This window comes from Lolium rigidum, chromosome 1, assembly GCF_022539505.1.
Source record: "Lolium rigidum isolate FL_2022 chromosome 1, APGP_CSIRO_Lrig_0.1, whole genome shotgun sequence".
Taxonomy (NCBI): domain Eukaryota; kingdom Viridiplantae; phylum Streptophyta; class Magnoliopsida; order Poales; family Poaceae; genus Lolium; species Lolium rigidum.
The window spans coordinates 349801361-349829216 of record NC_061508.1 but is presented as its reverse complement, the minus strand read 5'-3'; the positions used below and the strand labels follow the sequence as shown (position 1 = coordinate 349829216).

At 47.3% G+C, this 27856-nt stretch overlaps 1 long non-coding RNA gene and 1 pseudogene across 1 annotated transcript; one reads left to right on the top strand and one right to left on the bottom strand.

Moving 5' to 3' along the window:
• The first annotated feature begins 6571 nt into the window (after nucleotides 1–6571).
• On the top strand, nucleotides 6572–7648 carry LOC124701598. The gene is made up of 3 exons (XR_007002123.1): nucleotides 6572–6678; nucleotides 6762–6804; nucleotides 7385–7648. It is a non-coding gene; the product is annotated as an uncharacterized LOC124701598 (long non-coding RNA).
• A 1244-nt stretch (nucleotides 7649–8892) lies between these two features.
• On the bottom strand, nucleotides 8893–14894 carry LOC124664910 (annotated as a pseudogene).
• Between the last annotated feature and the right edge of the window lie 12962 nt (nucleotides 14895–27856).

The following is a 27856-nucleotide window of genomic DNA, read 5'->3' as shown; positions in this document are numbered from 1 at the left end:
AGGGACAGACATGAGATGAGAGACAGTCAGAGAGATCGGTCGCACTTGCTGTGCTTGATCACAAGATCGATAGGGAGGGAGAGGGACTCGGAGGGGCAATGGCAGTGCAGAAGCAGAACTGCCGCCACGGCGCCACGGAAGGGAGAGGATGACTCGATGACGATTGACGAACTACCTGCGTCGCTTCCGCTTCATCTAGGGAGTCGGGCCACATAGGCAGTTTATCCATCTGTCGATCGAATCGGTGGTTGGTGGACTCGATCGATCGATCGATTCCCATCGGCGGTCGGCGTCGCTGGTTCGCTCTCTCCATCGATTGGAAGGGCAAAGGCTAGGGACGGCTGTTTTATTTTTTTTTGCTGAATATTTGTATAGGCTTATAGCAAATTTTGGGGCCCCAAAAAAAATTGGGCCCTGTGCTCTTGCACACTTTGCACTCCCGCTCGCTCGGGCCTGGTTCTAGACAGTCGATTTATTCCTCGCTATTCCTGCTTACCTTGGTAGATGAAAATATTCCTTTCTATCTTTTCCTTTTATTCGAATCTCGAAGCAAAATGAACCGTGGCAGAACCCACGCACCCATGAGTGTTATTACAAAAGTATTTGCCTATGATAAGCGAGTGGATTTTGAACACACACCCATGAGTGTGAGTGTGTTCTCATCCGCCGATTTATTCCTCGAGATTCCCGCTCTCCTTGGTAGATGGAAAATTTCCTTTCTCTCTCCTCCTTTTATTCGAATATCGAAGAAAACTGAACAATGAGAGAAACACTTATTTGGTGCATTTTCTCTCTCGATTGGGTCATCGGCCCCAATTATGTGTGGTGATCCTGTTGTGCTTTCCAACTAGTTATTAGACAAAGGTGGCAGCACCGTCACTTCAGAATTCATGGTGTCCAAAGAAGCCATAAGCCTTGAGACGAGACAAATCCAACATTGGTTCTGCATGGTACTTGTGTTTTCCGAGGGATTGTTTTCTTGTATTATTGTCGATGGTGGTGTTCATGGAGGAGGCAACAACAATTCCATTATTCCTCGCCGACCCGCCATAGAATAGCCATGGCACAACCGACCCGCCATTGCTATAGGCATATGATGATACCGTCCTTTTCCGACGATGGGGTTCCGCCACCGTCCTATGTTTTGTCCTCTACACTATTCTAGTGTCGGCTCATGGGAGATACCAATTTTTCTCGAGCATGGAGAAGCCGTCGCCGATGGTGAGAATTACCACTCGGAGATGGTGAGAACGATTAAGGTTTCATCGATGCACTACTTGGAGATTTTTATTTCATAATGAAGCACCCAATTTTATGAACAATTTGGGTTAAAATCAATTTGAAACATGATTTTATTATATTATTCAAATAATAGTATTCTTTACGTATTTGTAGAGGATGACACGCTCGATCTTGACGCGGCGGATGGTGGCCTCCTTATGGGATGCCTCGAAGGCGCGTACCTGGCGGACGGCGTTGGCCAACTCGCACATCTGCCTCGTTGTTCTCGATGTAGTCACCGTCGTCGAACCGCTTCTTAGGCGCCTCCTCCTTGTCGGAGGTCACCTCATCATCATATGGTGATGGAGAGCAGCAGGCGGTGACAACATGAGGAGGACGACCCTTCGCTTCAATTATAGTATGGGCCGAGCTTCCCCGATGGCACGAGGCCCCAGTTGGTCCAGCGACGTGCCCTGCGCTTCCACACGTCCTTGGAGCAGCTGTAGACCCAGGCTCGAGCAGCCTCAACACGTAGCTAGCGACATCACCACATACTGAAACGCGTCCTACTCCTACCCATGTGTGTGATCGATTCACATGCCCGGCTCATGCATGGCGAATCGACTTGTAAGAAAATGTTTATTCAATAGAAAACCCTCTATAATTTCCTTTGAGAAATAAAAGTATTCGTGGCCTCTAACAATTGGGTGTCAGAAAGAGCATGGTTAATCTTCGAACAACTAGAGGTGCCGAGATGACGTGTGGAACTCCGTGCACGAGTTAGTAGAGCTTTGGTGACCCAGGAAAAAGGTGCGTAGGAATGTGATGAGTATCCATCTTTGTGCAGTGGACATGGACACACGATCCGGGGTTCGCACATAAAATGATAGGTACTCGCATACCCTATGAAATGAATAGGGTCTCCAAGGAAACACTACGGCGAGGAGACGCGTGGAACGACGGTGTCACATCGCCAACTCATGCACATGGAATTAGGGGTAATAGATGAAACGACGAGACAAGAGAGGGCGTGAAACGACGTGTAGTAGCAGACTTGTGAGGACCGAAATACATTCAAAAATATCGAGAGAAAGCCCGGGATGCTTTTTCCAGTCTATCCTAACTTATGAGTCAATTAAGGAGGCCTAGACGGCGTATTTTGGGCCCACGAGTTTTCCGGTGGATCTGGTGGTCCGACTTCAGTCCAGTGCAAATAAAATCTCTCGGCGTGTTAATTCCCGAAAGTCGTAGGTCCGGTGATCCCGAGAAAAGCTAACTTATCTAGAAGGTTCCGATGGTTGGTCACATGCACAAATCGGAGCTCGTATGCAGTAGATACGGCCTCACCAAAACACTTCTGACACATGAAATCACGATACCAAAAAGCAGGACGGTAAGACCCAGCCATTAGACATGTGTTAAACTTTAGGCGGGAAAAGCTTCTGGTGCGCTAACATGGGCTGGAAAAGTCCCAAAACCTACGCCGCGCTTCGTAACCTCCCACGATTGGGGCTGGGAAAGAGTGTGCTTATTCTTCAACCCGAAACTAGAGGCGGGGCCGAGATAATGCATGGAACTCCGTGCATTAGGTAGTAGCGCTACGACAACCCAAAAAAGGCACAGGAACACAATGTGTAGCCAGCTTCGTGCATCAACTAAGGAAGCACGCCCTGAGGTTTGCACATAAAATGATAGGTACTCTCCTTCCCTGTGCAATGAATACGATCTCTTTGAGGAAGTGATGTGAGACACGTGGAACAACGGGTTTCACGCCGCCAGATCCTACACATGACAGCATCGCGCGTAACATAAAGGGAACATATAACAAGCGTTAATGCTCCGTACTAATACACACAATGACCTCGGCTCCGTACTAATACATGTTGGTTTCGATCAATATGCATCTTGTCATCCGATTGCTCATGCCACTCTGTTTGGGGAGAAAGCTGTGAAAATGGAGTAGGTGTCTCAAAAGTTGGGCGGGAAACAACCATGATAGCAATTTGAATGCACCTAACACCAGCAGGTGCAAGGAGGAACCGTTGACGATGGCGATTGAAAAGTACCAATCAGAGATGGTTAGAACGATCAAGGCGTCATTGATGCGCTAATCGGAGATTTTTATTTCATAATAAAGCACCCGATTTTCCACAATTTTATGCATATATAATTTGGGTTAAATAATCCAAAATTTCATAATGAAGCACCTAATTTCCACAATTTTATGGATTATTTGGCTTAAATCTCAATTTGAAACATGATTTTATTATATTATTCAAATAATAATAATCATTACATAATATATTTGGAGTACTATTCATTACATAATATATTTTGCAAAACCCAGTTTCTTTGACTAATTCCGCATTTCTTTGACAAGTCAACTGGACAAAAGTCATCGTTTCGTTGACTACTCTCGCATTTCTTTGACCGGTCATACGGACTCTGTATCGAGTGATTTTACATGCCGCAATTATCTTAATGTGAGAAAAATATCGGAATAAATGAAGAGATGAACATTCGAAAGTACGAGCTTGGAGGGAGGCTTCAGCGAGTCCCGATAAGCGCACCATTCCTATAATTTTGGTTCCACCATACTTCGGTAGCTCTTATTCCCCCGCATGTGGACACATGTCGTATCGTGGCTTGACATTGCATGCATGCTGGGATACCTATTATTTCATGGGTGCCAACTAGCAAAAAAATAACGAAGCGCGCCATGGTAAAGGCCCGTGAGGTGGTAGGAAATTCCTAAAGTAGCAGGGGTCAGCGACAACATAGACCACCAAAGTGCTAGGAAATGCGACTAAAAGTATGAGGCGTGGAAACCGCAAAAAACTAACAGGCCATGCCTAGAAGATAAGAGTTTTCCACCAAAACGCGGATCAAAAGCATCCCTCAACGTCCAGCAGGTGCATCAGGCGTTTGCATCCTCTTGATCCTTTCTTTCCATCGCCCAAGTTTCCCCTTCTTCCCTTCTCTCAGCATCCATCAGGCGGTCATCCATCATGCGGTGATGACAACGTCGAGGAGCTGCATCAGACGTTTGCATCCTCTTAATCCTTTCTTTCCATCGCCCTAGTTTCCCCTTCTTCCCTTCTCTCAGCATCCATCAGGCGGTGATGACAACGTCCAGGAGCTGCATCAGGTGTTTGCATCCTCTTGATCATTTCTTTCCATCGCACTAGTTTCCCCTTCTTCCCTTCTCTCAGCACCCATCAGGCGGTGATGACAACGAAGAACAGCTGCATGAGGTGGGGATGGCTATAGATATTACACTAAGAAAAAGGAAAGTTAGCGGCTGATGACATGCAGGCCAATGTTGATTTGCTCCGGTCAGAGCGATGCTAACTACTCCCTCCGTTCTCTTTTAATTGACTCAGATTTAGTACAACTTTGTACTAAATTTGAGTCAATTAAAAAAGAACGGAGGGAGTAGCTAGGTAGTGACTAATCACAACTAATAATTGGAAAAGATTTCATGTACTAGTAGTATATATGTTTCCACATGAATGATAACCAGATACGATGGGACGCTAAGAAGAGCGGTGGAGCATCACTGCACAGCGTCGCCGGGAGCTAGGATTACCGACCGGCCATAGGTCCGCAAGAACCAGCGACCGGTCACGGACGGTTCCACACGGCGATAACGCAGGACCAGCTATTTACCTAATCGTTTTTTAAGATTAGCAATTTACTTTTGCTCAGCTCTAATAATAAGCACTACGCGAACCGGTATGCTGGCTTATATAGGGTGGACCTAGCTAGCTGGAGAAAATACTAGTCGGTTACTTGTGCTTGATTAGTACTAATAAAGTATTTAGTGATCAAGTTGTAAAAAAAGTATTTAGTGATCAACTAAAAAGGTGCATGCGTATGTACCACTGTCCGGACCATCAACATGGGCAGAAAAAAGCGCGACGGAGCATCACTGCAGAGCACCCCAAGGGAGGTAGTGTGCCAGATACACGGCGATACACGGTTTCAGCCGGATACGCGACGGCACCGAGTTGTGGAGGATCACTACACAGCGCCGGCGGGAGCTAGCATTGCCAACCGGCCAATTAGAAATTAATCACCATCTAATTAAGTATATACTATTAACAATAACCACTACATGAACCGGGTGCTGGCTTACATAGGATGGACCGAGCTGCAGAAACTACTAGTCAGTCACGTGTGCTTAGTTAGTACTAATTAAGTCCTTAATTAGATACTAAATTGGTGCAGGTGTATTTATCAAGTGGCATGTGATGGATGGAGATGAACAAGCTAAGCAGTCCGGTGTTAGCATGTACAGATGGAAATCGTCTATCCAGATACGGACCATCAATTTAGGTACAAAGAGGAGACAGTAATCCCGCCAAAACAGCCTACTTTTGGCCTAAACGGGGCGAACCGGAAGAACCGGTGGAAACCCCAGCCTTATTTCAGGCAAACCGGTTAAAAACCGGCCTAGAACTAGGCAGACCGGTGGGACGCAGATTTTGGTGAAAAAATGACCCAACTACAGACACGTGTCGGCATCTAAAACTAGTGGCCTAGTTTTGGGCGGGCTGAAACTGCACAGCCTCTCATCCGCCTGGTCTTTGCCCATCTCACACACAAGGCTGGCTGCATCAATCACTTGGGCCGCGAATGGCCTGGCTCGCAGAGATCACTAATTTAAGGCCCGCGAAGCTAACATGGATTGGTCCATCGCAGAGATCTCTAGCGTTATGTTGCTTCCACAGACGCCATCCGATAAGAATGGCCAATGCTACGAGCTGCAAATGCAATGTGGTGATAAGAATGGCCAATGCTACCAATCATAGGCGTTTTCGTAAGGATAATATAACTGTCTTGGTAAAGTCGGTACCATAACAATTGCGTAGTATTGGAAAAATATCACATGTGAGGTTGCAAGTGGGACGTTGGGCTAGTGACATGTTAATGATATTTTCCAACATCACCTGACCTTGCCTTGCTACGAGCAGTTCGGCCCACCTGTAAGGTTTCTTCATTGCTGCATATAAATTTTTGTGTAGGTCAAAGTTAGCAGCTACGTATTGAACGTTTTAGGTTGTTTATGAACTGTAGCATGTAAAAAATATTGAGTGACAAAACATATATTAGTTCATAACGAGTTAAATCAGTTTTAGGGGGCAATATATTCACATATATAGAAGTGTGATCAGAGGAAAATGGGATTTAAAATTCCGGATGGTCGAATGTATCAGTACAACTTCATAGTGTCATTGCCTCATTGGTTTAATTTTGCTTGAACATTTCAGTATCTTGTGCTCATATGTTATCAAAATGCAGTTCCTGTTGTTCTTACAAATAGTAATCTGGTTATGCTCTGCAGTGCACCATAATCTACATGACTAGATAACTCAGTAATACTCAGATTCCTATTGCAGGACCTGATGACATGCCAGCACATATTAAATCATCGATGTTTGGTTGTGCCTTGACGTACGTCCTCCTTCCCTCTCCCCTCTTCCCAATAACTCGAAGTATCTCCGAAATATTAGTGAAATTTTTGTATCTGTCTTCAGGATTCCTATCACCGACGGGCGTCTCAACATGGGAACTTGGCAGGTACAGAGAATTTTCTTCTTGTAATACTATTTACACGATTACTAATACTAGGTGTTGTCATCTTAATTGTTGCACCTACTCTCAGTATTTAAAGGTGTTTTCTTAGGCTCCATTATAATCCACTAGAATTTTTGGTTTCGTGATAAAATATGTACTGTAATAGAACTTTAGGACCTGGTGTATTGTGTGCAAAGGTTCAGTATCCTTATGTGTCAGGTCTGAGTTTTAAGTTGGCTTTAAGTATACGCAGCATGTTTTACCTGGGGATGTCAACCAACCAATGTAAGCAGCAACTGAATTCTACACGGATAAATGGGTCATAAATTTCATTGCCAAATCAAACGCCTGAATCCTAGTCATTTACCAGTACATGTGTCCATGATCCGGTGGCATTTGCCGTGTCATCCTTAATTTGTACCCAAACTGATAGTTGAATATGAGTTGGGTTCTGATGCCTGTGTCGTATGTCGTATGTCGTCTGTATCAGTATCCGAGTAACGCTGGCTAAAAACTCAGCGGTCAACTTGGTCTTGTACTACATTGTTACCTAATCTTGGTCATTCTGTTTTTCTGATGCCAGGGTATATGGCTTTGTGAACATCGTGATGACCCTACTCCTCGCACGATCGTGATTACACTCAGCAGGATCTAAAATGGCCAAGGCTCTGCAAATTCAGCGTGGTGATTTTCATGTGCATATACTGAAATCGGAGCTTTTGCTTCAAGCTGTGATGTGAACTTCCAGTGTGTAATTTTATCTGTAATCTTGTAGGCCTGCAAAATAGAAGTACGATAATCTTGTATGTGTAATTCTGTACATGTGGAATAAATTTATCCTTTGGTAGCTTCTTCTCACAATTCAACAAGGTCTAAAATGGCCAATGCTATGAGCTGCAAATGCAATGTGGTGATTTAGATGTGCGTTGAAATATCAAAACTCCGGCGTGCTTATGGCATCCGCAATCAGTTGTGTGTGTAGTCTTGTACAAGGGACAAGAGGAACAAAGTTTATCATTTGATATAACGTTTGTTCTCAAATTAGGTTTGTTTGGTTATCTCAGTCATTTTAGCCGTGGTGATTTGGTTCCTGGCCATTGTTTCAGCATCATTGTGCTTTCGGAGGAAAATGCTGTGCTGTTTAAATCCTTGGGATTGTCTGGCAGGGTCATGTCACGTTTGACCACCTGCTGGTCTAGCCTGAAGGAATTTTATTTTCTGAACCCTTTGTAGCTCTCTGAACTACCCTTTATCAGTTGGCTCATGACAACAGGCGGATGTTTGCTGAGCTGTGGCGAGTATCTGCATCAAGTACACATGTAAGTTTCCTCACTCTTGCAGCATAGCTTGACCTCTTTTTAAGCCATTTAATTTCTCCAGATTTCTTCACCTGGAGGGCCTAATTAGAACATAGTATGGTGTCAAGCTGAAACAGAAACAATGTGCACTGAATCTTGTAGACCGATTCATGGTCAACATTGATGGTATAGGCATAGCAGAGATTTGCAATCTGAAATACTAGCTTGGACAGAGAAGCCGGTCTGTCCAGCTCCAGCCATCTTGAGCTATTCAAGTTGCACAGGCAGTGTTGGTCCTAGCTGTACACCTATAAGAATTGTTCACTGGATCAGTACTCATCTTGCACTAATCCTCTTTGCCACTTGGGCTAATTAGGCTACTTAGCATCTGCATCGAGGTAAATGCACAAGAAAGAACCTCCGCTTCCCAGAAGACACGGCTGCCTGTTTATCTGCTCCAGGTACTGAACTCTGCATCACCCAACACAAAGTTTCTTCCATTTTAAACCCCCCAAAAAAGCACAGTCTCTTTGTTCTGCGTGCCTGCTACCGTGGTGCATCGAATAGCCATGGAAGATGGCACCATAGAAGTATAGAACACTTCTTGCAATGAACATGAGCAGAACGAAAAATATGATGTAGAAACAAAAAGGGGTTAATCACAGCTGGATCATCAAAATTAGTGACAGAGGTCATCTACAAACAGCTAACACATTAAGCTCGCCATTAAAATTCAGTAAAAAAATTTGTACTAGTATCCTAACATGGTTCCCTGTCAATTTATTGGCATCCATCAGTAGGGAGTCTCAATGGAGTTGGACAAGGGTGCTGCCTGTATCCTGTCGAGGAGAGCGGCAACATCCCTCATGGACGGCCGCTTGCCAGGTGCCATGGCGCAGCAGGCGAAGGCGAGCCGGAAGCAGCCAAGCAGCGCGTCCTCGTTGTCGTCGCCACGGAGCGTGGGGTCGGCCATCCGCAGCACACGGCCCCGCTGGTCGAGATCAGACGTGCCGGCGACGGACCCGGCGGCGTGCCACTGGCAGAGCTCCACCTCGGAGTAGACCCGCCCGGAGAGCAGCTCCAGGAGCACCATGCCGAAGGAGTAGACGTCCCACTTGGCGCTCGGCCGCAGGCTCTTGAGACACTCGGGCGCCTGGTACGGCGGAAGAGCTGTTGACGAGGTGGAGGCGCACGACGGGCTGGCACCGCCGGGCATTTGGGACAGGTCTGGCAGGCTGCTTGTGGAGTGCATGGACCGCTTGCTCCCGAAGAGGCGCGCCGACGCTCCCGTGTTCCGGTGGAGGGCGGCGCCAGAGAGCAGCCGGTCCAGGCCTAGGTCGCCGACCAGTGGCTCCATGTCGGCGCCGAGAAGGATGTTGGAGGGCTTCACGTTGCCGTGCACGCCCTTCTTCTCGTGGATGAATGCCAAACCCCGTGCAACGCCCCGTGCGATCCGCAGCCGCGCCTCCAGGTTTAGGTGCATCGGCGACGCGCCCATCCTCCCTACAATTGATCAAACACAACAACATCAACAACTGTTGTACTGCTTTTACAGAGAAACCAAGAACTGCTGCATATTTCCTTCAGGTTATTTGCTTCATTTGCAAGTGAACAATAGTGGTACCAAATCAAGTTTTCAAAAAGTTGTTGCAGATGTTTTTTGTCATTAGTGTCAAATTATGAGAAATTATGACCGGTGACCAGAGCCAAATAACTTCTATTTATTTGCAGCAGATGAAGCACCAAAAGTAGCAGTACTGATTTGTGCATTCAAGGTAGGTACTACGGGGAGTGCAGTACTACGAGTAGGGACTGACGCCGTTGCATCCTTAGTTTTCTTAGCAAGTGGATCATGCTTGATGACATAGTCAATCACTAGTAAAAGCAATTGACCAAATTTCTAAAAGGATAATGCTGCTAGATACTATGTTAAATTTCGTGCAAAGTTGCAGCAAAATTTCTGTCAGTCAGTAGTACCAGCAAATTGTTACTATGTCGACAATTTGCATCATTTGATTCAGAAGAGAAACCAAGAGCTGTTACTAGAACCAGGTAGTGCATCTCCTTCAGGTGTTTTTGCTTCATTTGCAAGTGAAGAGTACTAGGAGTACCAAATCAAGTTTCAGAAAAGTTGCTGTAGTAGATGATTTTTTGTGTCACTAGTGCCAAATTATGAGGAACTATGACCAGCCCCAATTAACTTCTGTTTATTTGCAGCAGATGAAACACTAAAATTAGCAGTACAGGTTTGTGCATTCAAGGTACGGCACAGTACTAGGACTAAAGGTGACACCTTTGTCCAGGACGGACGCCGTTGCATCCTGATTTTTTTTTAGCAAATGGATCATGCTTGACGACTTAGTGATTAGTGAATCACTAGTACGTACAAGCAATTGACCGAAATTATAAATGGATAATGCAGCTAAACACAATATCAAATTTCATGCATATTTGCAAAAAGGTTGTCCAAATGGAGTTCCATCAGAAGAAGAAGAAAATTAAAAGCTTGTAGCAATGGAGTTCAGGGCTTACTGGTGAATGCGATGTTGGCGAGGCTGCCATTGACGGCATAGTCGTGGATGAGGAGCTTCTCGTCGGCGCCCCAGTAGAATCCCCGGAGGCGGAGGAGGTTTGGGTGCCGGAACCGGGCGACGGCGCGCACCTGCGCCTCGAAGTCCTTGAGCTTGTCGGCGCCGCCGCTCTCGCCGATCCGCCGGACGGCGAGCGCGGTGCCGTCGGCGAGCACGGCCTTGTAGACGATGCTGGACCCCGTGGCGCCGAGGATGTATGCCGACGCCTTGAGCAGCGTCTCCATCTCGAGCTCGCCGCCGCCGACGTCCACGGTGACGAGCGTCGCCGGCGCGGGCGCCTGCTGCGGCTCGTGCTTCTTGCTGTGGTGCTGCGGGGTGGTCCAGCCGATGAAGCTCCCGGCTCTCTTCTTCGGGTCCGAAGACGACAGACGGCCGTCGTCGGACGCGGCGTCCGAGGAGGAGGACGCCGAGCAGTCGGAGCTGTCCTCCGAGCCGTCGCTCCGGCCGCCGCCAATGCAGCACCCTGCGGACGCGGACGGCTTGTCTTCTTTGGCTCCGGCGACGGCGGCTGTCGTTTTTTCTGCTGCTGCGGCGCCGTCGGGTTCTCCTCCCGCCCCTGCCGCCGCTTCTTGCGGGCGTGGTAGCCGTAGAGGAAGAGCAAGAAGAGCAGCCCGACGCCGGCGATGTCGGCGGCGACAATGGCGAGGATGGTGAGAGGGCGGAGCCTCCCCTGGCCGCCGCGCGGGGCCTGCGCCTCGGGGGAGCCCGGCGGGGCCCGGGCGGCGCTCTTGGGGATGGCCGCGAACGCCGGCGGCGAGTCGGTGGCGTTGGGCGGGTCGGAGAGCGAGGACGGGATGGAGCACGCGCGCCGCACCGGCGCGCCGCACAGCCCCGGGTTCCCCTCGTACGCCTCCGCCGGCTGCGCGCCGAAGAGCCCGGCCGGCGGGACCGCGCCGGTGAAGTTGTTGCCGGAGAGGTCCACCGTGGCGTTGGGCGGCACGGCGTCGGAGAGCTCGGCGGGGAGCGCGCCCGTGAGGCGGTTGGCGGACACGTTGAGCAGCCGCAGACTCGCCCCGCCGAAGTCCGGCGGGAGGCCGCCCCGGAAGTAGTTGCTGCTGAGGTCCACCACCTGGAGCTCCGCGCCGAGCCCGCCGGCGGGGAGCTCGCCCGCGAGGTAGTTGTTGGCGAGGCCCAGCACGGCGAGCCCCGGCGCGGCGAGGAGGGGGCCGGGCAGCCACCCGGCCAGCGCGTTGTCGGAGAGGTTGAGCTCCTGCAGGCCGCGCGAGGGCGCGCCGTCCGGGAGCGCGCCGGTGATGTCGTTGCCGGCGAGGGAGAGGACCCGGAGCTCGGTGGCGTTGTGGAGCAGCGCCGGCGGGAGCGTGCTGGTGATGTTGTTGCCCGAGAGGTCGAGGTGGCGCAGGTGCTGCAGGCGGGCTAGGTCGGCCGGGAGCGTGCCCGAGAGCTGCGCGTTGGGGAGGACCAGCCCGATGACGCGCGACACCGTCGCTGCGGCCGCCGACGCGGTGGTGCCGTTGGTGGTGCCGTTCTTGATGGTGGTGGTGAGCGTGGTGGTGGAGTTGGAGGTGGCGGCGCCGTCGGTGGTGGAGGTGAGGTTGGCCGTGGAGGTGGTTTGGGTGGTGGGCGGGAAGCCGTTGCAGATGACGCCGTTCCAGGCGCAGGCGGAGGCGTCGGAGACGGACCAGCCGGCGAGCGCGTTTGAAGAGCATGAGCAGCACGGGCAAAAACCCAGCACCAATTCCGCCGCCACTGCGCCTCGTCCGCACGTGGGACCGGGCTCAATTCTTTCCGTTTTTCCGCTAACCAAATTAAATAGCGAGTCAAGCAAAGCAAATTAAGCAGATAAAGCACTTCACCGCCTCTTGTCGCGGAACGAAACTACTAGTACTAGTTGAATGCCCGTGCGTTGCTACGGCTTCTATGTTTTCTCACCGCATATCAGTACAATACATGTACAAATTCATGTGTATGAAAAAAAGGCATAGTATATTGGAAACCCCATAAAATTCTACCTTGCTTCAAGTATATTTTGATAATCGATATAGTTGGAATCGTTTAAATATGAAATAAACACTCAACTAATTATTTTCTATTAAAGATAATTACTCTTTGATTCTTAAGATATTGATGTACATCGTTTGGGATATTTTCTTCATGTTTGTCAAAGTTCTTCATTTCACATGTGTTTTTCAGATTATTCTGAAGCCCTTGCAACTTTTACATGAGAAAAGTACATTAGATATTGAGGAGAACACAATATAAGAGAAAATAAATTCGATACACACTTTGCAAAAGAGTGAGGTCACTCCAAGTTATTCCAACAACAAGTGAGTCAACACTTGTATCAAACCGTTTCTTTTTTGCATGGATTGAATGAAATGCATCGTAGTGAGTTGATTTTGATCATGTCATGGGTACTTGAGTGCCCGTGCGTTGTCATGGCGTACATAACTTCTACTTTCAGTAGGATTGCCATCTCCGCATCCTCGTCGTCAACCAAACCTATCTAGTTTTAAAATGAATCCCATCACCCCGTTGTCCTTATCGATCTGAGGCTACCAATCATTAAAATTCCATCACTGTCATCCTTGTTGATCGCCGGCTATCAATCATAAAATTCACCCGAGCTAGACTGACACCCAAAAACATTACAACTACATATTCACAAGGCGATCAATGAATGAAGATGCATATTTCACATTTCATGGTTCAAATTGTCACTTCAAAATATTTCAGATCTGGGTAGGATAAAAAATGTGTAAAATAGGAGGAAATATCATCATTTAATTCTGTACCTCTAAAAAATGAGTCAAAAAGTCACTCTAATCAAAAAATTATCTAGATAGAAGATGTGAGACAATCCCAATCAGTAGTTACATGACAAGCGTCCACCAAGAAAAGATATTTTCCACAACCAGTATGTGGAGATAATCTTCTCTCATTCTTGTTCTTCCTCACTGCCTGCCTGCCCCTCTCCTCATATGCTGCCACAAAAAAAAACAATAGTAATAGTTCACTACAACAACCAATTGGATCAAACCTGATGACAATTCATAAAGCTGTAGATTATTTATTGTGAATTTAAAAAACAGTCTTGAAGAAAAATTATTGCTACGCAAAGAAAGAGTGTAAATAGGGAATCAAACGGTACTGGCCAATGGCCAAGAGCAACATTCGAAAAGCAAAATCGACATAGTCACTCATTTCAATAGCCCATGACTAAGATTGCACTCCTGCCTCAGAGTTGTGGAAGTCTAGCAAGTTTCCACAATAATTTCTTAAGATTGAGAACATAAAGTTATCGGTGTTATAAACACAACCAATTAAATCAAACAGAAAAATAAATATTTATTAAACATGGACCTACCAAGTCACACAAGGCATAAACTCACAGCCATTGGAAAGATCAACATTTCTAACCATGTGACTTCTATAATAATAGCACATAAGGGAAGATCGATCTAATTGTTTAGGAAATAAAAATAAAATGAGATATGACATGGAAAAAAATTGCATGATAGCATCAATGAAAAGAAGCAGCCATCCCACCCTGCTCTCACATGGTTTTCTATACGAGAAATGTTACTTGGGGGTGTGAGTGTCAGACATTTGGAGTTTTAGGGTAATTTGGAGTTCTAGGGTGTGCATGTTTGCCCATATTTAAGTTTTAAGTATTAGATATGTCTATTAGGCTCTGAGTTTTACTATTTCCAAAAGGCTGCAATATTTATTCAAAGATTTGGTACTGTCCATTCTCAGTTAGGTGCCATTCCAGGGCAAGATGATTAAAATGTCATTAGAAAATGAATGAGGATGTGCACACCTTGATTACCCATATCTTAAATTAACGAATAACATGTCCTAGAGTGTTAAGTTCATCATATATGTGCGTGCAAAAAAACTGTTCATTATAAAATATGTGGTACATTTCGCAGATCAATCCTGCAAGAAACTTGCTGGTCAGCGGCATGCTTGGCCACACACAAAAAAACTCCAAGGTGCATTTCCTTTACCATTGAAGAATCAACGTTTTCCTGTAAGTATGCAAAGTGCTTGTATACTCGTACCAACAGGAACATGCCACATGCGTGCAAAGTGCAGGAGGAAACTAAAAGTAGTGTAGATGATGAATAGGAAGAGAACTGAACCTATTGGAGGCCATGTCCAGTCTTTCTTTGAGATGACCTCGATGCACTTCCTCGTCGTTGAACAAGGCGTCGATCCCAGCCAGCTTCTGGTGCGCCATGGCAATCTCTACCGTGGTGGCAGCCTCCTCGGTGAGCGCCCACGTGAGCAGCTCCCTCCTAGAAATGTGGCTAATTAACAAGGTTGTGGGCCAATCTGCAGTGGCTCTGCCCTTCTAATCTGTCCCAAACCAAGCGGCGCCGCCAGTATTCAACTCCAAAAGGGGATCAGGCCATGACAGTGATGGCCATCGAAGAGGCTGCTCCTATCGGAGACCTCGTCATCTCATCCAGCATTTAATGGTTTGGTTCTTCAAAATCCTACAAGGACAAGAAGCTTCAGAGTCAGGGTAAAACAATACAAGAAAATAGTGTAGAGACAAAGCAAACAATAAAACCATAAAACAAAAAATGTGTGCCTAAGAGAAGCTGGGTAGATCCTTCCATTCTCCTGCAACCACATCCTTCTTGACCACTACGTCCTCACTGGTTTGCACTCAAACAGTGCAAATACTGCAAGCACATGGTTAAATCCAAAGTTACAAAATTACTGATACAAGATCAGCGCTAAATTTGTTGTGGTGCTAACACAAACACATGATTGCAGTAGAATAATATAGGGACTTTAGAAGATCTTTGCTTGGATCCTTTCTTTTTGTTGTACAATTTATTCAGATGCCAGAACACCATATCGCCTTTGGGTCTAAGATGACACCACGAAACAAAAGACTCAATAGAAAGTTGTGAATCGATTGAATCTATGTTAAATGACAGACTGCAAGAAGATAGCCGCAGTCAAGTCTGACTATCAGGAAAAATACCAAACACCTAGTGTGCATCTACCTACCTGTTCTCATTACCTATCATGCGATCGAGGTAGTGATACGGCAGACGAGCGAGCGTGAGGTGCTGAGAACGAAGAGTTCCTTCGTTCGACCTGCGCGGCCTTCATCATCTCACGATTTTGATGGCGGCGGCTCTGCCAACACCCAGCAGCGTTCCCTTCCTCTACAAGATACGTGGGCGCGGGCTCCTGCGAAAGAAGTCGAACCTGCAGGTGGAGATGACGTCGCGCTCCTGCATCGACGAGTGCGTGAAGATTTTTAGGGGTCGAGGCGGCGGAGGTAGCGCATTGGCCGTGAAAGGAGGCGACCTCACGCTCGCTCACGGTTCCTTGCGATTTTCAAGATTCCCATGACTGTGGACGGAGGAAAAACAGGAGTTATTATTATCTTTCCATGTTTCTATTAAATTCCTAAAATCATGGCGATTCTTGATTGCTGGTATAATATACTTCCATAATGGCTGATTGTGAAAGATCATGACATGCAGGGCTGCAGTCCATCGAACGGTTTTGATTCTTCTTATGTTTATTAGGGGTGTTGTTGACGGTCAAGATGTCTCCAATCTTTGACATCAAACATTTTTGATGACGTACCAACTCGAATATAATAGTAAAATATGTGAAAGTGAATTGGGTGTGATTCTTTCCTTTTTTGATGCTGGACGAGATTGATGCTGGACTTATATGTTTCCTTATTGTGTGCTAACTGGATTGATACGCAATAAATATGTTTCTATTTTTTCCGAGCGACGGGAACAATGTTTGATGGGCGTTTTTAGGAGATCGACGGTTGAGATTTTCTGAATGTTTGATGTCAAAGTGCACACCATCCCCAACTCCAATTTAATAGTAAAGATTTCTCACGACTGCGTGTGCCAGGCTGCCTCCAGGCTCCAGCAAACCAAATCCATCGAATTGATCGATATTAAGCTGCACTTCTTTCCTTTTCCTTTTCCTTTTCCTTTTCCCCTTGGCACGCACGTACAGTACGATTTCAAATTACGCAACACCAACTATAGTTGTACGTACACATCCACTTACCTAATTAACCAACCAACTCAACTCAATATATACGACTACGTGTATATCTTGACCTACTTTGATTGGTCAATCTACATTCTCACCACCTTTTCCCTTGCTAAAAAAAACAACTCAATCAAAACCTAACTATTTAACTTCTCTTCAATATATATAATGCGGAGGAGCGTGCCTCCACCTCCGCCAAACTTGCTCCTCTCACATCCATCACGTGTTCACAAATGGTTGCACCAGTGAACCGTGAATAGCCACAAAGAAGCACACAACAAGGCCGAGGTGCCGCAACAAGACAGGGATCGGGTCACTCTCCGCCGTCGTATCAATGCGTCGACCATGGATACATGGATGCCAGGGTGCGGGGCGGCCATGAGGATATCGGCACCATGGCATGCGTCCCCATCGCCACCGGCGTGTCGAGCTCAACGCCACCAATATCATCTTCTAGACCGCCGATAGCATCGGAATGATCCGCTTCCTTTTCAACCTCAACGGCGAAGGGGGCCTGGATCCTGGTGCGGGGCCGTCAGTAGGACAGGCGCCCACATGACCTCTTCCAGCGCGGCGAACCCGGTGGCACAGATGAGGGAGATCAACTCCCTATTAAGGACGCACTTGTGGAGGAGCACAGCTTGGTGCGGGCCAACGGCATGTCACGTGGCGGGAAAGCAAGCACCGGCCCGAATAAATAAAATGATGCCTGTGCTAATCCCACTACGCGTATGCATGCAAATATCTATCGGTATTAATTTAATTTTCTGGTCTCGCAGAAACCGATTGGCGGTTTTAGGTGATGGGTAGATTTCGTTTCGTACCCACGCGAGCGAGAGCGACCAAAATCGTACACGGTGACCGCGTTTCCATTGGAATAATCAAAGCATGCACCCATGCAGGGCCAACAGCCAACTAGTTTGCTTCTTCTCTCAAGCCAGCAAACCAAGCCGTTCTAATCGATGGAGAGTGCAGCAGGCATGGCACTCTCGCCGTGAAATCCGTGCAACACGTAATGCTCATTAATCAGTTTGTAGCTAGAGGAGTACGTAGTTTGTATATCTACTAAATCGGTGCATGTGCCGATGAGCAAAACAACACATAGGAGGGATGAGAGATAAGGAAAAGAAAAGGACCGATCCATCGGGATTTTTGTTCAAGCTGATAAGGCTAGCTTTGCTTCTCTAAAAAGAAAGATCCATTTACTGGAGTATTAGATTGTATTACTCCTCTGTTTCAAAGACTAAAAAACGTCTTAATATATACATGTAAATCTAGATAAGTACTACCTCCGGACTAAATTAATCAACGCACCTACCTGCCAATGATGAGCATGGGCAGGTCTCCGGAGGGAGTATGCGTCAATTAATTTGTTGTATAATAATACACCAACATGCCAGAATAGCTTTATTATGAAAAAAATGTGACCCTGGTCAAACGAGCTCATGCATGCAAACTGATTGATCGATCAATCTACCTAGCTCATCACGTGCTCAGCTCATACCCAATTGATTTGTATTTGTACAATAGAAATACCTCCAGAGTTTTCTGTAAGAAAGAAAAGTACTACTAGCTAAGCTAATTAAACTTTCATCGATCGGTTAATATAAGCTTAACTAGTACCTTTGTTTTTGAGAAGGAAATTCAGAAATGGACCTTTTTTTTGACACACCATTATTTGCTATATACGATCTATTTCTAGTTAGCTAACTAGTTATAGTTAATAATCCATCAGCATGATCACTTATTACTAGCTAGTTTCAAATGCAGCCTTTTGCTTTTCCCGCCCCTCCACGTACGAGCTAGCTACTAATGTACCTACTACATAGTTTCCCACCCGCACAGGTAGGAAGGGAGTACTAGTACACTGTAGGGCATTGCCACTGCTTTCCCTAGCAAACTACTGCTCCACATGGCATGTGTGTTTATATACTGCTCAAATATTGTTCAGTAATATACTTTTGGTCTAACAATTTTATTTGGACCAAATAGAATAGACGATTTGGGAACCGTGGCGGCACTACGGTGACCGTCAAGGCCCAACGCCCAAGGTGCTTCTCCGATGGACATGAACTATATAGATCGGAGAAGAGGATGGCCATGGCCACTGTGAACTCCCAAACAAGCATGGTTCGACGATGGTGATTCGTGGGTAGACCGGTAATGGGTCAAACACAATGGGCAGATGCTTGTCTCTCTGTTTTCTTTTGTTTCAATTCTATTTGGCACAAACCAAAATTCTTGTTTCTCTTCCTAAGTTTCTCTCTATTTCTTGTCGTCGTTGTCGAGCTCCACCGTGGGTTAATTTGGTGCATCCATGCATGTGCCGATGAGCAAAGCAACTCATAGGAGGGATGAGAGATAAGGAAAAGAAAAGGACCGATCCATCGGGAGCTTGGTTCAAGCTGATAAGGCTAGCTTTGCTTCTCTAAAAAGAAAGATCCATTGATTGGAGTATTAGATTGTATTACTTTCTCCATTTCAAAGACTAAAAAACGTCTTAATACATACATGTAAATCTAGATAAGTACTACCTTCGGACTGAATTAATCGATGCACCTACTTGCTAATGATGTGCATGGGCAGACCTCTCTCCGCGTCCATTAAATCCAACCGGAGGGAGTATGTGTCAATTAATTTGGAACATGCAGAGTACTCTGTATGAATAATTATACACCAACATGCCAGACTAGCTTTATTATTAATCATCGTCCCCTTTGCATGTGCGTCTGTATGAAGAAAATGCGACCCTGATCAAACGTGCTCGTGCATGCAAACTGATTGATCGATCAATCTACCTAGCTCATCACGTGCTCACCTCATGCCCAATTGATTTGTATTTATACAATAGAAATACCTCTGGAGTATTAGCTAAGCTAATTAAACTTGCATTGATTAATAGTATAGGCTTAACTAGTACCTTTCTTTTTTTAAGAAAGAAATTAAAAAATGGATCTTTTCTGACACACCATTATTTGCTATATTAGGATTTATTTCTAGAGTAGCTAGCTAACTAGTTAGTTAATAATCCATCAGCATGATCACTTGCTAGTTTCAAATGCACCCTTTTGCTTTTCCCGCCCCTCCATGTACGAGCTAGCTACTAATGTACCTACTACCTAGTTTCCCACACGCACAGGTAGAAAGGGTGTAGTATACTGTATGCATTGCCAGTGCTTTCCCTAGCAAGCTACTGCCCCACATGCATGTGTGTATCGACTCCTTCTATTTTGTCTTTATACACTGCTCAAATATTGTTTAGTAATATTCTTTTGGTCTAACAACTTCATTTGGACCAAATATAATAGACGATTTGGGAACCGCGGCGGCACTACGGTGACCATCAAGGCCCAAAGCCCAAGGTGCTTCTCCGATGGACATGAGCTATGTAGTAAGATCGGAGAAGAGGATGGCCATGGCCGCTGTGAACTCCCAAACAAGCCTAGTTCGACGAGAAGAGAACGGTGATTCGTGGGGTAGGGCGGTAATGGGTCAACACAATGGGCAGATGCTTGTCTCTCTTTTTTCTTTTGTTTCAGTTCTATTTGGCACAAACCAAAATTCTTGTTCCTCTTCCTAAGTCTCTCTCTATTTCTTCTTTTCAAGTCAATTCAACGCAAAAGGAAAATCAGATTTTTTTCTTCAATATATAGATCGGTATAGACGGAGTCGGCGTGTAGGTGTCTATGTAGATGGCGTCCCGCCTCGATGGGACTCCGTATAGGTGTAGGTGTGGATGATGTCCCATCTCAAGGGGACCACATAAGTGTTGGTGTAGATGGTGTCCCTCCTCAAGGGACCCAGTGTCGATGTAGGTGTAAAATTGCACCCTACAGCGGGCACACCAGAGATGCTAGCCAAGTGTCACAATAAAATGGGCCACAGTCAGCGGCGGCGCTCCTGTTGAAGAGGCCCAAACCGATGTCGCATGTGTCAAAGAGATGCCAGACAACCCCGAAAGCGAGCATGTAAAGAGCACCGCGCTGCGGCCCGGCGTTTTCAACAAGAGCAGGGCACTGGGGTTTTCACATGGACTGCCGCCCCTAATGACGTCGTTGTACACGAGCAGCAGCGCAACCGGAGGGGTCGTCAGCAACGGGAGCCAAACTGAGTGTCGTTAGGTTGCACATGGTCGAGCAAGGGCGCCTTCAATAGGAGACGCGCAGTGGCCGCGCTGAACATAGATGCGGTCATGGCGGAGTCGCCGTCCGGCGGGTGCCAACAGGCTGCACATGGACACCAGCCCTGGCGGTGGCATCTTCAAGGGGAGCATATCATCGATAATGCATGTACCCTTGCACATTTTGCATTGGTTCTAGCTGTGTGCCCGGCTCCTTCGTCTTCGGCCAGCCATCGATAGTGCATGTATCATGTTTAATCACAAGTACATGCATGCTCGTGTAGAGACATCATTCTAGCTAGCATGTACATGGATACTCCTGGCCCCTGGTTTATTAGGGCATCTCCAACGGGGCGACGTATTTCGGACGCCCAAATTGTCCGCGGGTGTCCGTTTGCGTCGCCAGGCGGACGCCAAAATGATCGCGAGAGGCGAAATGTCCGTTTGCGTCGGGGGCCACCCCCAGCGGTCCGATGCATTTTGTACATGCAACTGTTTTTTTCCTGCTCCTTTTTATTTTTGTTGAATGAGCAAGTTTAAACGCGAAAATAAGAACAAATTTGTTGAATAAGTAGTACTGAATGATGTCTTGTTGCTCCAATTGAATAGATTAGCATTAAACAATTCACCGGATAGATGACTCCAATCGAAAAGGTTCAAACATATTTAACATACAAATAAGAACAAATTTAAAAACATATATAAACTAAAAACTAATTTTTGGCCTTCTTGTTAGAAGGCCCTGCCTCGTCGTCCAAACTCCTACGCCTCTTGCTTGTCACATCCTCGTCGGAAGAGGAACTGGAGGACGACGCGCCCGTCGAGGAGTTGGAGTCGGAAGAAGTGTTGTCTTCGTCATCGTCGTTGGTGAACGGACGACGAGGACGACGCGCCGCCCGCGCCTGTGCCCTTGGCCGGGCCCTGGACTTCTTCCTTGCCGCCGCCTTGTCGTCCGCCGCTGCCTGCGCCTCCAGCCGGGTGAACTTGGCGTCAGAGTCCTCCTCCTCCTGCCCCTCCTCCTCGTCCTCGGCGTCGCTGCCAGCGCCGCCGACGTCCTCCTCCTGGCCGTCGCTGGCATTGGCGCCTCCGTCCTCCTCCTCACTCGGCGTGGAGGCAGGGTCGCTGGGCTGTTTCGGAGGCCTAGACGGTGTTATTTAGGCCCAAGGGGTTTTCCGATGTATCTAGGGTTTCTACTTCAATCCAGTGCAAATAAAATCTCTTGACGTGGTAATTTCAAAATCACAAGTCCGGTGATCCCGGGAAAAGCTAACTTCTCTAGAAGGTTCCAGCAGTTGGTCACACGCCCAAATTGTAGCTCGAATGCAATAGATACGGCCTCGCCAAAACGCTACTGATACATGGAATCACGGTACAAAAAAGCAGGGCGGGAAGACCCAACCAGTACGTAGGTGCCAAAATTTGGGCGGGAAAAGTTCCTGGTTCAATAACGTGGGCTGGAAAAGTCCCAAAACGTATGCCGTGCTTAGTAACCTCCCACGATTTGGGGCTGGGAAAGAGCGGGGTTATTCTTCGGAGGCGGGCCCGAGATGACGCGTGGAACTCCATGCATGAGGTAGTAGTGCTCCGGCGACACCAAAAAGGCGCACATGAACGCGGCGAGTAGCCACATTCGTGCATCGGCTAAGGGCATGCGCCCCGAGGTTTGCACATAAAATGATAGGTACCCCCCTTCTTTGTGAAATGAATACAATCTCCGAGGAAGCGATGTGCGAGGAGACAAGTGGAAAGACGTTTGTCCATGTGCCCCAGCTCATGCACATGATAACGTAGCGCGTAACTTAAACACCACATATGGAATGAGGGGTAATACTCGGTACTAATAAGCACAACAACGTCGGCACTACAACCAAGCTAGCTCACCTAATCGTAAAACTAGCTTTACGTCTCTAAGGGCATCTCCAACGGGGCGGCGCATTTTGGACGCCCAAAATGTCCGCGCGCGTCCGTTTGCGTCGGCCCAAATGGTCAAAATCGTGAAGAAAGGAAAATATAAAATATAAAAATTAACGCCTACTCCTACTCCTCCTCGTCGTCGTCGAGCACGACGAAATCCGGTACTGACCACGACCAGTTGGCAACCAGCAGAACATACACCAGTGCCGCCGACGATGGAGGTGGAGGTGGAGCAGTCCACGCCGGTGGTGGAGGTGGAGCCGCCCAAGGATTATACCCCAGAGGTGGTGGTAGAGTCGGAGGCGTCCGTTGCGGGGCCGAGTTCTGGAGCGCCCATCGTAGGGCCTCTTCCTTCGTGAGGCCCGACGGCATGATGCCGGTGGCGTACCGAGGCAGCGGCGGCTGCACCGGTCGGTCCACCTCCGAGATGAGGACGCTGAGCCTCTTGATCTAGTCGTCGGTCATAGCCGCTGGGAAGTTGAACTTTCGGACCTCCGCCATGGCCGCCTGCCATTCGTGGAAAATGCAGGCGATGAAGTCGTCGCCGCTGTCGTCCTTGGCATCCTCGTTGTAGTTGGCCAGCGCGTCGTAGTCCTCGTCGTCCCGTGGAGGCACCGGCGGCTGTCATGTTCGACGACGAGGCGGCGGTGGCCGCTCAAACGGGAAGTCCCTGTCACCGAGGAAAGCCCGCATGCCTCCTCGGACCGTCCTCGGTCGGGTGCCAGCTATTGGAGTCGACGGCGAAGGCGGGATCAGCGTGGAGGTCCGGCGGCGGGTACCGCCGCCTGCGCCGGATCTCGGCGCTCCTCTGTGGGCTCGCGCAGAGGCACGTGCGGAGCCGGCACCTAGAGGTCGCCAGGCAGGTGCACGTCCCGCCAGCCGTTGCACGACATCCAATTCTGGTGCATGAGCCGTGCCACCTCGACAGGCAGTGGCACCCTGTTCGGTCGTGCCTCCTTCTTGGTGCCGCTGCCGGACGCCTCGAAGTTGTTCTTATTCTTCCCCATGGTGATGCGGCAGCACGCGATGGTGCGGGTGGGAGCGGAGGTGTCGGTGGTGTGGCCAATAGCAGGATGATGCCGGTCGACTTTTAAAGCCGGGCGCGTGGGACACGATGCCATTGATGGCGACGCAGAAGCCCAGCCATCGCCCGCCAGTGCACGTGCAGAAGAGGCGGCCGCGACATTGATGGCGAAGGCTGTGGCACAGATGCAGACGCGGAAGCGGCAGCCGCGGAAGCGATGCGCTCGATACAACTCTATGGCTCCCTGCCAGGCGGGCCCGGTGGAAAAGCGAGCGGTCACTTGGCGCGTCCACGTAGTGTCCGCCGCAACGCATCGCAGGCGCAAATGTGCGCCACGTTTGCGTCTCCGCGGATGGCCCGGTCACTATGCGTCGGACCGATGGACCAAGTTGCTGACGCATTTTAGGCCCGCACCCCGTTGAAGATGCCCTAAGCGAGGCTATATACGTATGTGGATCGCTGAGCTGCTCCAACATGAATACGCGTGCATGCTCTAGCATGGAGAAACTACTAGTTTTGTTCTGAATGGACTCACATCTTCCAATGTTATAGGTGTAAATCCTTATCTCTCATGATAAAAATAGATAATTTATGAAAAAGCACTTGAAAATAAGCCCATGGAAAATATGTTATACGTAGCTCATCATCAATGGTAATTAACCATATTCCAGCTAGGTTGTTGCTTCGGTTCCAACCGATATGCATATTTTCCTCTGATTGCTCATGCAACTGTGTATGGTGAAAAAGCTGTGAAAAAAAGTTACGCGGGAAAATTGCCAAAACGAGAATTTGGGCGGGAAAACTACAAAAATTGAAGAGGTTACATGTGCATGTTCTCTCGATTGGTTCGTCAGCCCAACATATTTGCGGTGATCTTGTATTGCTTTAGACCTATTGCTTACACAAAGTTAACTTCCGAAAACTTCTAAAACTGAAAAAAATCTCGACGGTAAAACTTCTGAAACTGAATATCTTAGCAGGAAAACTGATGAAACATAAAAGGTCTCTCGAAAACCGTGTGCGGAAATTCCAGTATGAAAAGTTGATTCTTAATTGTAGCTACTATACCTTGTATATGTGATATGTTGAGAAAATAGAAAATACTTATTTGTTGCATGTTCTCTCTCGATTGGGTCATCAGCCACAATTATGTGTGGTGATCCTGTTGTGCTTTTCAACTGGTTCTTACACCAAGGTGGCGACTTGGTCGCTTGAGAAGTCATGGTGGCCAAAGAAGCCATACGCGGTGGTTCTGGATGTTAATTGTGTTGTCCGGGGGGTTGTTTTCTTGTCTTTGTTGCCGATGGTGGTGTTTATGGAGGAGCCAACGACACTACCATTATTCCTCGCATACCCCTTATAGAATATTCATATGACGATACCGTCATTTTCCGGCACAGGGGTTCCACCGCCGCCCTATGGTTCGTCCTCTACACTGCACTAGTGCCGATTCATGGGAGTTAGCTATTTTTCCCGAACATACACCTAGCGTTAGGAGGTGTATGGAGGAGCCGTCAATGATGGCGAGGGATAAGTACCACTCGCAGATGGTGAGAACGATCAAGGTGTCATCAATGCACTACTGTGAGATTTTTATTGCATAATTAATGAAGCACCCAATTTTCGATAATCATATGGACTATTTTGGGTTAAGTATCAATTTAAACATGATTTAATTATATTGTTCAAATAATATTATTAATTACATAATACATTTGTAATAATATTCGTTACATAATATATTTGCAAACTTGAGTTTTCGTTGTTTTAAGTTCTAGCAAACCAAATTCGTCGTTTCTTTGACTACTCCCGCATTTCATGGACCAGTCATCCGGACTCCGGATCGAGTGATTATTTTTATGCTGCATTTCTCTTTACATATCGGAATAAATAAAGAGATGAGCATCAGTAAGTACGGGCATGGAGGGAGGCCTCAACGATGTCCCGGTAAGCGTGCCATCCCTATTATTTTTGTTCCAAGTTCACTTTGATAGCCCTTATCCCCCCGCCCGTGGACACGTGTGGAATTCATGCTCATCATCTCGTGTGCATTTCCGTCATCTCAATGCACGTGGATCGACATTGCATGCATGTTGGGATACCTGCCATTTCATGGGCGCCAACTAGCATAACATAATGAAGCGTGCCACGGTAGAGGCACATAAGGTGGTAGGAAGTTCCTAAAGTAGGAGGGTTCGGCTACAACATGGCATGCCAAATTAGTAGGAAATGCGATGAAAAGTACGAGGCTTGGAAAACTTAGCTCCCCGGAACCGCCGCAAACCCTAGCTTTCCGAGCATGGATTCTTGTGTGGAGATGAAATCCTATCATTGCATGTGCACTATAGTCAGTTGTACTTGTGTAAACTCTTATTGCATGCACTTTTGAAAGCCGTAGCTTCCTAAGAACTTCCCAATATTGTCGAAATGGTCCCCGCCTAAGCCCAAATTTAGGGCATGTGAGTTATCCGTGAAACTTTTGGCGGGCAACATAAAGTTGGGCATGCATGGACCATGCAGAGAGCACGTGTGATGTGGCCCAAATTTGTTCCAGAAAACGCCAGGACATAAGTTTGGGAAAGATAGTAGCCGAAGGCATGGTAGTCACTGATGGAATTGCATACAGACGACCACACTGGTCACATGCATGAGACCTTGATGTCACAATTGGTCGACACCTCCTCTCCTTGGTAAAGAAATGGGCATCATGAGAACTCTCACGATCTATTTGAAGAGCATGACCCGGCGTTTCTCTATGCGACTCGCCTCCCATCAGCATGATGTCATATTCCCCCCCCCCCCTTCAAAATTGGTCATTTTGTACTTCCTACCATTTTGTTTTGAATCAAACCATCGAGGAGATGACGATTATTTTCCATAGTATTTTCTATCTGATGAAGATTTTAATAGAATCTTAGGAGCGAAATGCAACAAACTTAATTTCGCCATGATATGAGGTATGTATAGTCATAAACTTGGAGTTCTTGTAAGCATATTGTCAAAGCCTTGTAGTTTATTTGCGGTACCGATTCTATACCCGGACTAATTAACAAGGTTTTGATAGTTTTATTGAGCGCTTTGAAACTAGAGATGCTAATATACTCTCTCGTCACACATCCTCTCGGCCAGAGCTTTCCGCCATGTAGGATTGTAGGTAATGACTGTGGCCGTGTACGATGGCTATACATTATACACCGAGAAAATGGAAAGTTACATGGCCAATGATAATTTTGTCCGGTCGGATGCGCAACTATCTAGGTAGTTAGTGACTAATCATAGCTAATAATTGGAACAAAATTAATGTACTAGCTAGCTTCGAAGCATCCAACGACCCCGCAGCATGTACTAGCTAATGCTTGATTAGTGATTTAGTGCCACCTCCTTCACGTAGATGCATGCAAAATAGTGCACACATAGCAAGTCTGGAGAGACCGGTTTTGAAGAGTAGTACTAGTAGTCAGCCACGACGCCGAGTTTGATCAAAACACGAGAGTGGCCCTGAGGTGAGACCGCAATATAGATGCATCAATAATTTGCACGGACATGAACGATGGTCAGATACGCGGTGGCGACGCTGAGAAGCGGGCGGAGGATCACTGCACAGCGGCGGCCGGAGCTAGCATTGCCGACCGGCCATAGGTCCGTCCAAGAACCGGCGACTGGCCACGGACCGCTCCATACGTCGAGACGCGGAGCGTGTAGTACTAGCTATTTACGTAATCTTTGTTTTGAACATAGCTATTTACTTAATCAGAAACTAATCAGCATTGCTCAACACTAACTAAATCAGCACTATTAATATAAGAACTACGTGAACCGGATGCTGCCTTAGTATATAGGATGGACCTAGCTGGAGAAGCTAGTAGTTGATCATTTGTGCTTAATTAGTACTAATTATGTCTTTAGTCAGAAACTAAATTGGTGTTGGCTTATGTTGCACCGGCGCATGTGATGGATGGAGATGAACAGGCTAAGCAGTTTGGTGGTAGCATGTACAAATGGAAATTATTATCAAGAAACGGGCAATCGATTTGGGTACAAAAGGAAGACAGCAATCCTGCCAAAACAGCCTAATTTTGGCCTAAATGGGGCAAAC